General features: G+C 36.4%; 1 long non-coding RNA gene across 8 annotated transcripts in view; it reads right to left on the bottom strand.

Moving 5' to 3' along the window:
* LOC147839717 (uncharacterized) overlaps window positions 1-16,250 on the bottom strand; it is a 126,299-nt gene that overhangs the window by 28,874 nt on the left and 81,175 nt on the right. The gene's annotated exons all lie outside the window — the stretch shown is intronic.

The following is a 16,250-nucleotide window of genomic DNA, read 5'->3' as shown; positions in this document are numbered from 1 at the left end:
TTATTTTGGGAGTATCATAACTAAAACCATATATGTGAAATAAAAAATTATATCTTTTTAACTTTTATTCAATGTTTAAAATACAAATCCATTTAGATTCACTTTATTTGGTAAAAAAAAGCAAGTCTCTCATATAATATCTCTACTAAAAGACAAAAAATATTACTGTACAAACTGCATTGCACATAAATCAGATGAACATTTTCATATTAGTCAATAATATTACTGTAATTTATTTAAAAACTGAATAAATATAGATTTACATACATTTACTTAAATAAACAGAATTAATGATGGGCTAAAAATCTGTGGAAAACTGCGGAAAATCTGCGTAATTCTGCACGTGCAGATTCCATGTTGGCCAAAATATGTCTGATTTAATTCATTCAATTCACCTATAGCGCTTGTCTTTGGACTTGGGGGTACCGGAGCACACAGAGGAAACCCACGTGAACATGAGGAGAATATGTAAATTCGAAACCGAAATGCCATCATGGTTCAGCCAGGACTCGAACCAGTGACCTTCTTGCTGTGAGACGACAGTGCTAAACACTGAGCCACCACGTCGCCCCTTATCACAAGGTTTTTGTACCATAATGTACAACACCAACCCAGAAAATCTATCACTTTAAACTATTAAAAATGCTATTAAAAAATGTCACTTTTTCAAACTTTTTAATTTTGAAAGTTAAAAGATCAAGGTTCTATAATGCAACACAAAGCATAAATAAAGAATACAAACAAAACACAGAAAACTGTTTACAGTGTACATTAATTGTATATACTCATGCATATATAAATATATTTAAATCTATAATCATGTATGCATGTATACAATTAACTTATGAATAGAACAATATATAGTTACTATATATATAATTTATGTATAACTTTTATTTTTGTTTTTATTTTGCTTTATAGATTAATGTGCATATAGGTCTATGTTTGAGACCCACACTGCAAAAAAATCCTGGTGGCCTTAAACTGACTTACAACGGCTGTCACAGGTGTCTTGTGTTTGTGTCATGTGACTTCCACATGTGCTGTGCTCATGTGCTTTATGTTTGCGTCATGTGATTCCTTTGTTCTGTTTTCCCGCCGTCTGTTAGTGTTAAGCATTTCCACCTCTGTCTCACCCCTGTTTGTATTCAGTTTATTATGTCTTGTGTATTTGTTCATTCTTTCCTCTGGTACTGAATTGCCTACATGTTCTTGTGATGCTTGTCGATGTGTGTTCTTTTGACAATTCCTGAGTTATGTGCATTTGTAGAGAGACTAAATGTAACAACAGCTTGCTTAACTTATAAACTTAAGTTATAACATGATTAACTTAGTTTAATAGGTTGCAATGAGCTAGTAAAATGCTGTCTGAAAATAATTGATCATATCATTTTTTACATTGCACATTCCTGTCTTAAATCTTAAAAATGGATTAAATTGGGTTGAAAATCTACATTGTTATGCAAGACACCTGTCCAATGAATGCATATTGTCTGCCATTGTTCCTGACAGACATTCAAAATAATTAATTCTAAATATCACAGAGGCGGCCTTGTCAAGTCAAGTTAAATAACAATCACCTACAGACACCAAGCCAAGATTCTTCCCATGTTTTTCACATTGTATTTTCAGACAGAAAACTATAAGTGGGTCTTAAATAAGACGTTAACAAAACTCATTAATTCGGCCTATAATAATGATCTGATTTTAATAAATAATAAGAATAAAATGACTCTACCTAAAATTTGTTGTGAAATCAAAAATACATTTGACCTTCATATATCAAAATATATTTCAAGGTAAAGAAACATTTACATCCCTACAATTGAATGCAGAAATATATCTGAAGTATACATGTCATTCATTTATATATTTTCTTTTCGGCTTAGTCACTTTATTAATCAGAAGTCGCCACAGCGGAATGAACTGCTAACTTACCCAGCATATGTTTTACACAGTGGATGCTCTTCCAGCTGCAACCCATCACTGGGAAACACCCACACACTCTTACATTCACACGCATACCCTATGGCCAATTGAGGTTACCCAATTCATCTATACCGCATGTCTTTGGACTGCGCTATAGGTGAACATGCAAACTCCACACAGATATGCCAACTGACCCAGCCAGGGCTTGAACCAGCAACCTTCTTGTCGTGAGGCAATCGGGCTTCTCACTGCGCCACTGTCATGCCAACATTTCAACTTTCATTTACCAAAATATATTTCAAGTTAAAGAAACATTTACATCCTTACAATAAAATGCAGAAATATATCTGAAGTATCCATTTATCTAAAATTTTTAGAAAAACAGCCTTTTAAAATAGTATTAAGTAACAGAAATATGTCTGTTTTGTACAAATTAGTTACAACGTAGCAGTGATTTTTGTTTGTTCATTCATTCATTTCATTCATTTTCTTGTCGGCTTAGTCCCTTTATTAATCCGGGGTCGCCACAGTGGAATGAACCGCCAACTTATCCAGCAAGTTTTTACGCAGCGGATGCCCTTCCAGCCGCAACCCATCTCTGGGAAACATCCACACACACATTCACACACACACTCATACAATATGGACAATTTAGCCTACCCAATTCACCTGTACCACATGTCTTTGGACTGTGGGGGAAACCGGAGCACCCGGAGGAAACCCACGCGAAGGCAGGGAGAACATGCAAACTCCACACAGAAACACCAACTGAACCGAGGTTCAAACCAGCAACCCAGCGACCTTTTTGCTGTGAGTCGACAGCACTACCTACTGCGCCACTGCCTCGCCCGATTTTTGTTTGTTTTAGTGGTAATCAAGATCTTTCCTAATGTGTCCAGAGGAGCTTTTTAGAGAATATTTAAAGTAGGTTTCTTTTTTGTTGTTTACATTTTAGATATGGGTGGCACCATGGCTCAGTGGTTAGCCCTGATGTTGGCATTTCTGTGTGGAGTTTGCATTCTCTCCCCGTGTTAGAGTGGGTTTCCTCTGGGTGCTCTGGTTTCCCCCACAGTCCAAAGACATGGGCTTTAAGTGAATTGAATAAAATAAATTGGCCTGTGAGTGCGTGTGTGGGTGTTTCCCAGTACTGGGTCACAGCAGGAAGGGCATCTGCTGCGTAAACCATATGCTGGAATAGTTGGCGGTTCCTTCCGCTGTGGCAACCCCTGATAAATAAGGGACAAAGGCTAAGGAAAATGAATGAATGACATTAGATATCCAAAAAAGACTTTTAATATATCGGAACCTATGGATCGAAACGTTTTATAAAAGTTGTCCTAAAACTATTAAACAACATCCTAAATACAATATATAAACACATTATTTTTGTATATTAAAAATCCTTTTTAAATATAATAAGTCAAATATATTTTATTTAGGCAATGTGGTGGCTCAGTGGGCAGCTCTCACAGCAAGAAAGTCACTGGCTCGAGCCTCAGTGCTGGATAAGTTGACATTTCTGTGTGGAGTTTGCATGTTCTCCCCGTGTTGGTGTGGGTTTCCCTAGGGTGCTCCGGTTTTCCCCAAAAGTCAAAAGACATGCAGCACAGGTGAATTGGGTAGGCTAAATTTTCAGTAGTGTATTTGTGTGAATGAGCGTGTTTGGGTGTCTCCCTGAGATGGGTTGCAGCTGAAAGTGCATCCGCTGCAAAAACAAGCTGGATAAGTTGGCGGTTCATTACCCTGTGGCGACCCCTGATTAATAAAGGGACTAAGCTGAAAAGAAAATAAATGAATGAATGAATGTTTTATTTCCTGATTGTCAGATTTCTCCCACCAAAAGACGCTGAGGTCTTCTTCTGTTGCCTGATCCAGCAACACAACAGACGGCTGCTCTGCTCTCGCTTGGGCTCTCATTTGCATTATATATGCTTCATTTAGCATACATGGCTGAGTGGAAATATAACCTGAAGCCATTCAAACAAGGCATGAAGTGGACCGGAGCAGTGTGTGTCCATGAGATGGCAGCACCGCGTCTCCTGCAGCTCATTTCAGCACTTTCAGGGGGAGGAGATGGACCACTTGTGTAAGAATGAATGGGAGGCTGAATTCAGAACAGCATATTACCATATGGCAGAAATAGTAAGTGTAGTATGCTATTAGAGAGCTAGTATGCTATGCTGAATTCAGCAGGGAAAATTATAATGCTCGATGTGGCAACAGAAGTGATAGACTTTATTTTAGCATTACAACCTGAAATTATTGTAGTTAGCATGCTTAGGGGTTACAAAACGAAACGAATAAGAAAAAGAGAATACTGATAGAAAAATATGACTTAAAATATGATATTGGGGGTTTTTTCTCTCTCTTTTCGTTTGTATTTGGTTTTGAAGATGGAAAAAAAAGAAAAAGGAAAAGAGCTGTTAAATTTTATATTAGGACAAGCAGAAATTGTGCTATACATTAGGAGTTACAAGATTTTGTGGGACTAGTTATAAAGTTGAACTGATTTTTAAAGGGCTTATAAAAGCAATAATAAGGCATGGATAAATTTTTTATTTGTCAATGAAAGATTTTGAAGGCATGTGGAGTGTAAAAAAATGTTGTCTTGGGTTGAAAATAACGTCATGTTTTTTGATGAAAACATTGTGTGATTTGGAAAAATGTTTTAGTTTAAATCAACAAAAAACAGTTTAACATTTTGTATTAAATAAAGGTGTATTAAACTTCAATTTAATTTCTCTCTCTCTTTTTGTTTGATTTTTAAAAATTATTTCATACCAAAATATCAATATTACAAAGTTTCATTTTACTCAAGCCACTTTGTAAATATTAGTCCTCCATCTTTAACAGAGCACAACCTATCTTTATAAATCCACATATTTTCAAACTCTTCAATATTCTTGACATTCTTATAATTTTTATTTTTTGATTCTCACTTTGATTTAACTCTTAAAAATTTGCTCCACATCTCAACAAAATTCTTCCTCTATTATTTCTTTTAATGTTATGTATGTTTGGCTTTTCCAACAACAAAATTAATAATTAACTTTTTTTTTCTCTCTCTTTTTTTTTTTTTTTTGCAAATTTGAAATTAAAAATGAAATAAACTTAATATCCGCAAACAAAACTAAACATCAGAAATAAATCTTTAAGCCTTTCACAATGTACAAAACAATGAAAAAATACTTATTTTTGATCACAAAAAGGACAACTACTTTTTACTGATGAATACATTTTGCTGACAAAACATTAATGTAGTATTAATGTGTCCAATTGTTTAGGGTCAATGGTTGCTCACAGGCTTACAATTCTCTCCAACCTCAAAATGGGCAGCCAATGGCGTTTCAACTTTCTTTCTTTTTTTTCTTCATATTTAGCACTTCGACACATAATTCATACAATTTTTTTTCCGTTTACAGAGGGAGAGAGAGAGAGAGAGCACATTGAAATAAATCAGAAAAAAATGGCTAAAAACTGAAATAAACAACATGTAAACAGACAGAGAGCACATTGAATTCTAAAATGTATACTGAAATGTTAAACTAAAAATGTAAAACAAATACAAGCCAAGTTTGTATTATTAATTATTTGCCAAGAGGTTATATAAAATATAAATTTTTATATAAAAAACAGAAACTTAAAATAACGTATAATTTAATTTAACTATGTTAGTTGGTTAGTTAGTTAGTTAGTTAGTTAGCTAGTTAGTTAAATTTATTTGTCTTGTAAAAAAATGTCATTTGCAGCATACACTCACAGAGACATCTGACAATTCACATTTAGCATTTATAAAAATAAATCAAAATAAATATAAAAAAATAAATACCTAAATAAATACCAAAATAAAAACCTAAAATACTATGGAACCACTAATCTAAATAAATATCCAGTATACTGGCCATCAACTACTACGAAGAGAGGAGAAATAATAAAAAAAAAAACATAATTGCTTAAGGTATAAACGATACTTTTGCCCTATTTCTTTTTCCTACACATGTGGGAACCCAATTTCGACAACCTGATGGTAACAGGTTGAAGGTGTAGAATTCAATTCAATTCATCTTTATGCCTATAGCACTTTTACTACGTAGATTGTGATAAAGCAGCTTAACATAGAAGTTTTAGTCAATTGTAACTGTGCCAGTCCAGATTTCAGAGTTGAACTTCAGTTCAGTATGGTTTAAATTTTACTGCTGAAAGTCCAAACACTGAAGAACAAATCCACCAATGCGCAGCTCCACAAGACCCAAACCAAGCGAGCAAGGGGTGACAGTGGCGAGGAACAAACTTCACCAATTGACGAAAGTGAAGAAAAAAAAACCTTGAGAGAAACCAGGCTCTGTTGGTCATGACCATTTCTCCTCTGGCCAAATTTTGATAAAGGATGCCTCTCATCATTGACAATCATGGTAGCCTTATTTAATACTCTTTCTGTGTATATATCAATACTCTTTAGTTTTATTCCCAACAACTTACTGGCTGTTGTTACCACCCTCCCCTATGACCTCTTCTGGTCCTCAGATGCATTTCTATACTAAAAGATCACACAAAATGTTGCAATACTTTCGATAAAAGCACTATAAAACATAATCAGCGATGTGTTGTCAACATTAAAAGACAATAGTTTCTTTAAGGAGCACATTTTCTGTTGAAGCTTTTTCCTTACACAGTCAGTCCATACATTAAGTGCATTGTCCAACATCACACCCAAATATGTATTATTTGTTACTAACTGAATTTGCCCCCCATTAATTACACTCTCAGAAATAAAGGTATGTGAGCTGCCACTGGAGTGGTACATTTTCAAAAGCTACACATTTGTACTTAAAGGCTCTACATTGGTACCTCAAAAGTATATGTTAGTACCTAAAAAATTTAAGAAGAACACTTTTGTACTTTTAGGTACTAATATGTACACTTAAGGTATTAAATTTGAACTTTTAGGTACAAATTTGTACCTTTTGAAAAGGTACCACCCCAGTGACAGCCCAAATACCTTTATTTCTGAGAGTGTAGGGATGATGTTGGCAACTAGCTCAACTGTTAAAATGGGAATTATGTGTTATGAGACAAAATAGTGAAACTTATTATTAGATCACTAAGACTATTGGTAAAATGAAAAAAAAAATAGCCAATTGGTACTTTTAATTGTGCAAACAAAGCACTCTGTTTAGCTTAATTTCCAGCTAAAATACAGCATGATATTGTAAAATTAAAGATACATCCAGGAGAGCAACAGCTTACTGAAACATAAAATGCACACAAAGTAGTACTACAAAGTACTTTGTCTGATATTTGCTGTAAATCTGTTTGCTCTTCTTCATCATTGTTCACTAAAATGCCACAGTCCACAACACCACAAACTTTAGCACGCTTTGAAAGTCACATTCATGTTTAGGTGTTTTTCCCCCAGTTCCCCTGTCATTTACTCCCCTCCTGGCTTTCATTAGCCATGTAACCTCAGCGAGGCCCGATCCTCGCCTGCCCTGTTATCTCAATGATGTTCTAATGCTGGTCAAACATTATTGTGAATGGCTGAGCTCAATAGAGGCAGTGTTAGCCAGGAGAGTCAATATTAGCTGAGCACACAGGCGGGAGGAAGGTGGGGGAAGGGAAAGCACCGCCTCTGACTGACTGACTGTGGGTGAGGGGCGCGATTCTGCGCTCCTGCTGAACCTTGACCATTCACAACAGAGCCAACAAAGCATGGGATAAAGAGATGACAGGAATTTAGTACAGCATTCTTTTGCCCCTGGCTATTGCTGAAGAAACTGCTGATGGGTCAAAGATGTTCCATCTACATCACACATATTTACAGTAAATTCACCTTTTTCCAATGCCCTGTGATGCTTTGCTTGAACCATTTGAGTAATGTGCATTAAACTGTAAACAATCAGAGTTTTAAAAACTGGGTTCAGTGAAGTATCATCCCCTTTCATGAATATTACAATTAATAAATTACTTTCAGCAGACCATGAATAACCACAAACATTCAAAACAACTCATGTAGAAGTCTGATACAAGGAAATATATGCAAATTAAATCACACTTTACTATAAGGTTTTATAAATGTTAGTGTATTTTTACTAACATGAACTAATTATGAACAATATACTTGCACAGCATTTATGAATCATAGTTTAATATTTACTAATGCGTTATTCAAATCCAAACTTATGCTTGTTTACAATAGCTAACGCACTGTGAGTTAACATGAACTAACAATGAACGACTTTATTATCATAAACTAACGCTGACAAAGACGAATACACACTTGACTTTAACGAATGTATTGTTCATTGTTTATTCATGTTAGTAAATATATGAACTAAAATTAACCTAAAACCTTATTGTAAAGTGTCACTAATATTTGATATACAGGTTCATATTTGAATTTTACATACATAAATGATGTCATATATGCAACATATAGTTTGAATTACTGAAAAAAGGCCACATTGCATATTTTTTTATCATTGGGATTACATATATGTTCACACACACACACACACACACACACACACACACACACACACACACACACACACACACACACACACACACACACACACATATATATATATATATATATATATATATATATATATATATATACTCACTGGCCACTTTATTAGGTACACCTTACTAGAGCCAGGTTGGACTGTTAATACAAGGCAGGATGGATCGAAGCTTTCATGTTGTTGATGCCAAATTCTGACCCTACCATCCGAATGTCGCAGCAGAAATCAAGACTCATCAGACCAGGCAACCTTTTTCCAATCATCTATTGTCCAATTTTGGTTAGCCTGTGTGAATTGTAGCCTCAGTTTCCTGTTCTTAGCTGACAGGAATGGCACCTGGTGTGGTCTTCTACTGTTGTAGCCCATCCGTCTCAAGGTTAGACATGTTGTGCATTCAGAGATGGTCTGCTGCATACCTCAGCTGTAACGAACAGTTATTTAAGTGACTATTGCCTTTCTATCAGCTTAAACCAGTCTGGCCATTCTCCTCTAACCTCTGACATCAAGGCATTTGCGCCCACAGAACCACCGCTCACTGGATATTTTCTCTTACTCAGACCTTTCTCTATAAACCCTAGAGATGGTTGTGAGTGAAAATCCCAGTAGATCAACAGTTTCTGAAATACTCAGACCAGCCTGACTGGCACCAACAACCATGCCAAATTCAAAATCACTTAAATCACCTTTCTTTCCCATTCTGATGCTCGGTTTGACCTGCAGCAGATTGTCTTGACCATGTCTACATGCCTAAATGTGTTGAGTTGCTGCCATGTGATAAGAAATTTGCGTTAATGAGCAGTTGGACCTAATAAAGTGTGCGCTAATAACATATATCAACGTATTTAGAATTTAATTGATCATTTTTGCAATATTTCAAAACAGATCTTGCAAATATGACATATTATATATCTGTGAAATCCAAATATGAACGTATATGTCATATGCTGTATGTAATTGTAATATATTGCAATATGTTTGATTTCAATGTGGGCAGTCTTTCTGCAGCAATATTATGGACGAATATTGAATACTGCTGTACTATAGAGAATATAAAGAGAATTTAATCTGAAGAAACAAAACACAGATAAACTTGTGATACACAGGTCAAATTACCAAGTGTAATGTTACTTCGAAAATAAAACACACAAAAAAATCCCTTTCAAAATGCAAGTCACGTTATGTCTTAAAAAGAAATATGATAATAAGAAAATAAAGCCCAAAGCCAAACATACCTCTCACTCAGCTTTGACTATATGGATTATTAGCACCTTATTATTTGCAATAATTTGTTTCAATTCCTCAGAATGGAAGTTCCCCAAACTGGAAGCGCAACCCATAATTTAAAACGCACAAGCAAACAAAGGCAGACTATAAACACGCTGTGGGATTAATGAGGACTGTGTCTTCTCAGGGTTGCAGAAGAAGGTCAATTTGTCAAAGGACACACACAACAGGCCCAAGGTCAGCTCTTTGTCTGCCTTCACAAAGGTAACTGAATCACACCCGCCCCACCTACAGCCGTATCATCACGTCTGCTCGGTAATCACACACACTTTTATGCCCTAAGAGCTGTGCAAACACTTGCTTTGGTAGAATCAACAGTGGCTGTCATGTGACCCCAAATTCACCGAAAGCTTTCCGCATGAATCATAATCTAACATAGAAGTGATTGTGCAGGTGAACGCACTAACAACAAGCGGCTGACTAATGTTTGACTTGCGTCTCATTAGAGAATGCGAATAAGGGGAAAAGATTAACTTCTCAAATGACAGTGTCTCACTGTTTAGATGAGGCTTGCTAACCTGTCCTGTTTAATCTATGGGCCTCGCTGGCAAACAAACAGACAAATATTGACCGTCTGGGAATAGGGCCTCACTCAGCAGTACATACACCCAGAGCAATTTCCTCAAGGCTCCGAGGAAACTGTCAACATGACGGAGAAAGAGAGAAAAAAAATATTTTCTTGCCGTGGGGCAAACTGCGAACAATTTGTGCTGATATGCTTAAGTCAGACTAGGCTAATTTGAGCAAATAATTAGGCCGCATGTGTGACGTGTGGGATATTACACTCTCTTGCTTTCAGTTTTCCCTGCATGTGTTTTTGGTTTGGGTCAGTTTATGTGGATAAGAAGGCATAACGTTTCAGTTTGAACTGGAGACGAATATTCAAAAGCAAACAAATGAAGGCCGAGCATTGTTTGAGATGAACGCACCAGCCACACGTTTAAGCTATATTTAAACACATTTTGCTTTGTGCATACTCAAAAACATATTAAATACAAAAACAATAAGTGAATACAACAAATTAAATTTAATAAAAACAATATAAGTTTGATAAATTTTTCTACATGTTCCCAGAGATATTCACTCATATTCACTCAAAAAGAGTAATCAGTATCTGGTGGAACAACTATGATTTTTCAACCACAATAAAAAAATAATGTATTATTTTTAGCTGCATTTTCATAAAAATAAATAAATGTTTATCAGACATTAATAGAATTACTGTGTATACAATCACCGGCCACTTTATTAGGTACACCTGTCCAACTGCTTGTTGATGCAAATTTCTAATCAGCCGATCACATGACAGCAACTCAATCCAGTTAAGCATGTAGACATGGTCAAGATGATCTGCTGCAGTTCAAACCGAACATCAGAATGGGGAAGAAAGGTGATTTAAGCACAACCATCTCTAGGGTTTACAGAGAATGGTCCAAATAGAGAAAATATTCAGTGAGCGGTGGTTCTGTGGGCGCAAATGTCTTGTTGATGCCAGGTCAACAGAGGAGGTCAGAGGAGAATGGCCAAACTTAAATAACCACTCGTTACAACCGAGCTAGTGGTGGTGTAATGGTGCGGGAGGATATTTTCTTGGCACACTTTGGGCCTATTAGTTCCAATTGAAGATGTCATGAAGCGTGAATCATCTCAGACTGGTTTCTTGAACATGACAATGAGTTCAATGTACTCAAAGGGCCTCCACAGTTACCAGATCTCAATCCAACAGAGCATATTTGGGATGTGGTGGAATGGGAGATTCACATCATGGATGTGCCGCTGAAAAATCTACAGCAACTGCATGAAGCTAAGTCAATATGGACCAAGATCTCTGAGCAATATTTACAGTACCTCGTTAAATCTATAGGATTAAGGCAGTTCTGAAGGCAAAATGCAGTCTAACCCGGTCTAACCCGGTAAGTTGGATATAAAGTGGCCGGTGATGGTATCATTAGTATGTATTAGTGTATAAATAAAATACTAAAAACTTTATAACACTTTTACTTGCTTAATAAATGTAATTAACTTTTTTTTTTTTTTACATTTGTTATAATATATAGAATTACATATCAATAAATAACTACAAACTACTTATTTAAATTCTTGAGATTGTTTTGGGAAACAATTGTTTTATGTTCAATCTACTCAAACTTGTTATGTTAACTAAATGGATTTGTCTTGGATTTAATGAATGTATTGTGTGCAACTCTGCATTTTTACAGTGTAGATTTACGTCAATATAAAAAAATTGTAATAAATAAAATTATACTATTGAAAAAGTAAATTCAGATTTTTTTTTAACCCAACATTTATAATTATTCAAATGTGCTGTATTTATTTAATATACACTAAATAGAACTAATCTGAGTAAATAATTAGGTTGCATGTGCGACATTTTACATTCCCAGCCCGTGCGTTTGATTTGGGTCACTTGATAAGCCAAACAGGCGTAGCGTTTAAGTCCAGGGTCGAGTTTCATGTGAGTCTTAAACACAAACAAACAAATTTGGTCGAGCATTGTTTGAGATAACCAAAGCAACCACCTGCCCCTCCCCCCTTGTGAGCGTAACGTAAACACACTTTGATGTAGCAACATGGTCCCAATTCAGTTCTGCTGACATGTGAAAAAGCGACATTAGCTAATGCACTTCTTAAAGACCATAATCGCTCTTTCCCCTACAGTTAATGAATGCTAATTAGAAGTTGCTTGGTGTTTGCTGGCTGCCTCTCTAATGTGGCGTATTGTTCCTGTTCTCCTAATGCTGCTGTGCCAGCTATTAAAGTCAGCTAATCCATCTATCTCCACAACTGCCAGCTCCCAAAGCCACAAAACTGCGCATTTCCGAATTCATCTGATCCCGAGTCTTTGCGCTGGTGAAGCGAGTGGGTGGCATTGCGGTTAAACTTGAATGCCGTGCCATACCTGAGATGCTTAAGGGCTTTTTTTGTCTGAGTGTTTTGTTTTGATGGGACAGAGAGATCAGCTCCACTTCCTCACACATACAGACTCATCTTAAAGCCAGATGCAGTGTTAGACTTCAAGACTAGTGCAGGCAGGAGATTTTTTTGGGTTCTGAGAAACAGTGGATGCTCATTTATTTACCGGTCAAAGATGAAAATGAGATTTAAGTTTTAAATAAGACAACAAATGTGTAATAAAGCTTTGTTTAATTGAATTTTCCCATACTTTAGAATGTGTACCAATGTTATCATATTTTTTTAAAGATTTAAAATACAGATAGAAAGATATTGTATTTCTTCAGTTGAACAAACGAGGGCAGCACGGTGGCTCAGTGAGTAGCACTGTCGCCTTACAGCAGGGATCACCAAACTTGTTCCTGGAGGTCCGGTGTCCTGCAGATTTTAGCTCCAACCTTTATCAAACACACCTGAACAAGCTAATCAAGGTCTTACAAGGTATACTTGAAACACCCAGGCAGGTGTGTTGAGGCAGGTTGGAGCTAAACCCTGCAGGGCACCAGACCTCCGAGATTGGTGACCCCTGCCTTACAGCAAAAAGGTCGCTGGTTCGAGTCCTGGCTGGGTCAGTTGGCATTTCATTGTGGAGTTTGCATGTTCTCCTTGTGTTTGCGTAGGTTTCCTCTGTGTGCTCTGGTTTCCCCTCTGGTTTCACACTGCATGATTTTACAATAGGAGAATCCCCGACAACTTTGTCCAAACTACAGCTCACAACCAAACAAACGCGAGAAGTGACATGGAAACAATGCGAGGTCACGGAATAAATCTTTCGTTTTTACTACATAATGGAAAAAGAAGGCTTTAGAAAATGTACTTATTTTGCTCACCTGGCTTTTAAAGAGAATTAGCATTTCTCCTCAACTCTTTTTTAACTTTTTCGATTTTGGTTGTGGTACTGCTCAAATTACATGTCAAACAGACACGGTGCCAAATTTCCTCTAGTTTTTCCTCTATTCTTGTGGTCTAAATAAATTGAAAATGAGTGCTGGCCTGCAGGTACCAATGACTGGCAGGTACCCATACTAGTGGATGCTTCTCTCTCATTGGCTGTAGGTGATAATATTAATGTTATTTTCAATCAGAACACATTTCACACAGCATGATTTGAGTCGTCGATAGCTCCAGATATTTAGCATAGCATAACGCGTCATTGGTTGTTCACACTGTGTGATTGTCACTCGCGTAAACGAGCACCGATTTGCCTGTGAGTTGTGACTGTGGCGATTTCTCGAAACCTGTTGGCAAGTCCAAATCGGGGCTAAAATCAAAAGACTAAACAACCATTCTGGGGTCAGTGAGTTAAAAAAAAAAAAAATTTTTTTTTACTGACTCATCAATACCCAACACTAGATGGCTTATAGTAATAAAAATGCAATAATAAAATGCAGATAAAATGTTTTGACTGTTTAAACATTATTTTGAATTCTCAGGTACTGTCTCATTTCAGATAAACATAGCTTTTATAAATGTTATGCATTCATTCATTTTCCTTCAGCTTAGTCCCTTTATTCATTAGGGGTCACCGCAGCGGAATGAACTGCCAACTTATCCAGAATATGTTTTACACAGTGGATGCCCTTTCAGATGCAACCCCGTACTGGGAAACACCCAAACACATGTTCATACACAAATACTATGGCCAATTTAGTTTATTCAAGTGCCCCAAGGAGAACCACACGAACACGGTGAGAACATGCAAACTCTACACAGAAATGCCAACTGACCCAGCCAGGACTCGAACCAGTGTCCTTTCTGCTGTGAGGCAACAGTGCTAACCACTGAGCCACAACGTTGCTGCTTTTATAAAATTATAAATATATATAATTTATATAATATAAAATATATATAAATATATACAATAATAAATATTGTAGAATAATATAATTTCTCATTTTGTGACAAGTAGGTGTAACAGATTGTGGTTAAAAACACTGGGCACAGTTTTTACTCATAAACTTGTTATTTGATACTGTGCAAATTTTAGGCATTTGCAATTTCAAATTCAAGTTTTATTGTTAGTTTTTTTATTCATTGGTTAAAAAAATAAAGGAAATAGTAATTTAATGCATCCTTGGTAAATTCTTTCTAAAACCAAAAAAATCCTTACTGACCAAAAACTTTTGAAAGGCAGTGTAAAAAACGGTTTCTTTTTATTCTTTAAATATCTCAAATAGTTTGATTTATATCATCCCTCTGCTTGTTTTGTCTGTGGACGGGTGTTATTTTGGATCAATTACTTGCCCGCATAGAGTAATAGCCACTATGGTTTTTTGGCTGCGGGTGTCTGATGTTTACAGTATTTTCCAGCCTGGTAAACTGGTTAGTTTTGGCCTCGTCTCAGACCGTTTCCCATCCTGAGACGCTAATAACTAGCTCTCTGTGACAGACGAAAGGTCCCTTTGTGTTCTCAAATGCCTTTCTTGCATGGCAGCGCACCAAGTATCACAGGCTCGCAAACAGGTGGTGAAGCATCTGAATAACAAATTAAGCCATGCTTTCGCATGAGCCAACTCGACAAATTATTACAATGAGTTATGACAGTACAATTACGTCCAAAGGACTAATTTAAGTGCGAGGAGACTGTAGTGGGGTTTAGATTAAGCCAGGCTCAATCTGAAAAACATACTTCTAAATACGTCAAAGACGTCCGAGGAGCTACGTTTTTTGCAGTTTTTGTTTTCACAAATCTACCAGAGGTCGCTCTGTACACTTTTTGAGATCTCAAATCTCTTTCGTGAGTACCATTTGTGCCTACTGTTCTCACGTAAATCCACCAGAGTGGATTGACTGACTGACTAATGGATCAACTGACCCAGCCTCCTTCTTCCCTAATTCCAACCAATAGTATACCCAAAAGCACTGATTGACCCACTTCCCTAAACCCAACCGACAATTTTAAAAAGCAAGCCAGAATTTTTTTTTTCGGCTGACTTTTAACACGTTTTTAGATTTCACCACAGTCTCACCCAGTTATTTACTTATTTTGTTTTTTGGCTTCTGTTTTTGTTTTACCTGCTTTCTGGAACCATTCTTTGCTGGACTCAAACCTCATTGTCAACTCTGCACTGCGTCTCAAGTCCACTGACATACATGGCGAGCTAACTGGACAAACTAGTAACAGCGGGAAAGCTGTCAATATGGAGGTAAGCGGTCAGCTGGTAACACGAAAGGAACGACGTCACACCACCCTGTATCATTTCAAATGTCTCAAGTTATTATTATTATTTTTAGGATATTATATTTTTATTTTGACCTTAAAGCAACAAAGAGAAATACAAAAAGCAACAGCAACTATAAAGACAGAAAAGAAAAGCCAAAAAATAATCATAATAATTTAAAACCATTATTACATCAGTTCCTCTAGTTTTATACACACTGTAGGTTAACAATGTTACACACATTTCTAAGCCAGTGGGCACAGGCAATATGGTGATCTTGAAAACAATGACAGGGTTATACATTTAAACTGTTATCCTTGACATTTGACAGATAATTAAAATAATACAAGTTATCATCCTACATTTTTTACAGCATATT

This window comes from Danio rerio, chromosome 18 (assembly GCF_052040795.2).
Source record: "Danio rerio strain M-AB ecotype USA chromosome 18, GRCz13ab, whole genome shotgun sequence".
Classification (NCBI taxonomy): domain Eukaryota; kingdom Metazoa; phylum Chordata; class Actinopteri; order Cypriniformes; family Danionidae; genus Danio; species Danio rerio.
The sequence above is the reverse complement of the archived record's forward strand: the minus strand, read 5'-3'. Positions and strand labels throughout refer to the sequence as shown.